We start from the raw sequence: 2,779 nt of genomic DNA on the forward strand, positions 1-2,779 counted from the left end.
ATTACAGTGTACTCGTAATGACCATAACGAGTCCTGAACGCGGTCTTAGGGATATCCTCACCCCTCACCCTTATCTGGTGATAACCGGATCGCAAATCGATCTTGGAGAAAACTCCAGCTCCTTGTAACTGATCCATGAGATCATCAATTCTCGGCAATGGGTACTTATTCTTTATTGTAACCTTGTTCAGCTGCCTGTAATCCACACAGAGCCGCATACTCCCATCCTTCTTCTTCACCAGTAACATTGGAGCACCCCATGGAGAGACACTTGGTCGTATAAAATTCTTTCCCAACAAATCCTCTAACTGAGACTTTAGCTCGTTCATTTCTAACGGTGACATCCTATAAGGAGCACTTGAGATTGGGCCTGCCCCAGGCACCAATTCAATAGCAAACTCAACCTCTCGGTTAGGTGGAAACTCATCAATATCATCGGGAAACACTTTCGGAAACTCACACACAACCGAAATATGTTCCAATCTTTGATCATCACCCGAAACGCCCGCGGTTAACAACATGATACCCTGACATTTGGTTCTGGAACAGTTCACCATCATCGAATTCAAGTAATAATTATTCACCACGACCGGCCCTTCAGTATCTCCCGGCATAAAGTACACCGACTTTGTAGAACAATCTAGCAGAACATGGTTCTTAGATAACCAGTCCAATCCCAAGATAAGATCAAGACCGATCATCGGCAAGCAGACTAAATTATGAATAAAATCACACTACTTGAACCTAAAGGAAACTTCCGGGTATCCTAGCCTAGTTAACGTGGCTTCATGGGTAGCATTGTACACTCTTAGATCATAACCTAAAGTCACAATCTTCAGTCCTAACTCATGGGCTTTCTCAAATGCAATGAATGAATGCGATGCTCCCGAATCAAATAAAGCATTTAAAGTTTGACCAGCCATTTCACAGTTACCTCTAATGAGTGTCTCAAATCCCTCAGCTCCTACAGCTGAAGTGGTGAACACCCGACCAGTCTGTTGTGCTCTCCCAGCACCTTGTTTCTGCTTCTCAGGAAAATTTGTGGCTTTATGCCCCGCCTTTCCACAATTGTAGCACAAACCCCATCCGGCCTTGCATAGTGCTCCCGGATGGTGACTTCCACACCTAGTACAAGCTTGATCATTCTGAGGCTGCTTCCCATACCTTTTTCCTTGGGAATTGTTGTTGTTGGGCCTCTTGAAAGAGCTTCCCCTCTTGAAAGACGGACCTCTAGGTGCAAAGCTCTTCCCTCGATTCTGTAGGAATGATCCTTTGTGACTCCCTTTCTCAGCAGTTGCTCTTTTCACACACTCTTCAGCAACCCTACACTTGTTCACTAATTCGGAGAAAGTCCTAATCTCCATTGGTCCCACTAAACTGAAAATATCGCTCCGGAGTCCTCCTTCATACTTAACACACTTCCATTCCTCATATTCCACCGGAGTCCCTTGGCACATACGAGAGAACCTGAACAGCTCCTCAAACTTGTCAGTATACTCTGATATGGACATAGTACCCTGCTTCAGCTGTAACAATTCAAGTTCCTTAGCCGTTCTAGCAGAAGTCGGAAAGTACTTCTTATAGAACTCCTCTTGGAAGACATTCCAGGTGATATAGTCATCACCCTGCTGCAGAAGATGTCGGATACCTTGCCACCAATGCGACGCTTCACCTGTGAGCATATAGGTAGCAAACTCGACACGCTGTCCTTCAGGTACCACTTGTGCTTGCAATGCTCGCTCTATAGCCTGAAACCATGTATCAGCCTCAGTCGGACTAGCAGTTCCCTTGAACTTAGGTGGATTAACCTTCAAAAAGTTTGCCAGTGTCATCGGGCTCTGAACTCCACCTCCATCATTACCATGGTTGTTCATCTGTTGACCAAGAGCCTCAGCAGTGGCTTGCATAGCAGCAGCCATGTTCTCCAACGCAGCCATAAAGTTCACCGGGTCATTAGGGTTATTCTCCGGCACACGAGCATTCGTACGACCTCTCACACTACCTCTACCGCGTCCACGAGGCGCCATCTGGTTCTTATACACACCAAACAATCGATATTAAGTTGATGAGTATCAATATCGGAAGTCTAGTGCTTCAAAGTCCCAAATGCATGCTTATGAATGTTTATGCCAATTATATCAAGCAGATATACTAATAGCACATAACACACATACAGAGAATGCACAGAAGCATAGTCAGTCCATCCCTCAGGCTCTACAGGAACGAACTGCTCTGATACCATAATGTAACACCCTACCATATAGAGTTTTATGCTTAAGTTATAATTCAGAGATGGCAAGGTATTACGACCTCTAAAATAAAAAAAAAATTAGTACGTATAGTAGTATGAATGATTGATTATAACTAGGAGCCTTTGTAGAAAAAAGGGGTAAACAAAAATCGCATCTCGAAAGCGCAACACTCCGATAAATAACGTAACGAACAAGGATAACCAACGCGTGAGTATATATATACAAAGGAGTGTCAAAAACAGGAATATCAAGACTCAAAATCCGGCTGCGAAGATAACCGGTCCGATCATAGCAATATATACATATGATAAAAATAAGGAAAACCCCAAAGGAAACCCAAAGGGACACAAATACATAAAACCTATTCTCCAAAATCTCCCATAAGAGGAGTCATCACAGTTTGTATTATTTAATGGAGATAAAAGTATCTAAGCAAAACATATAAACCAAAACATAGCCCCGAGAACAAAGGATCTTCGCAAATCTAGAAGTCTCCAGCATGCCTCAGCGGGAAACCTCACGTCCTG

Source organism: Arachis duranensis, chromosome 1, assembly GCF_000817695.3.
Source record: "Arachis duranensis cultivar V14167 chromosome 1, aradu.V14167.gnm2.J7QH, whole genome shotgun sequence".
Lineage (NCBI taxonomy): Eukaryota > Viridiplantae > Streptophyta > Magnoliopsida > Fabales > Fabaceae > Arachis > Arachis duranensis.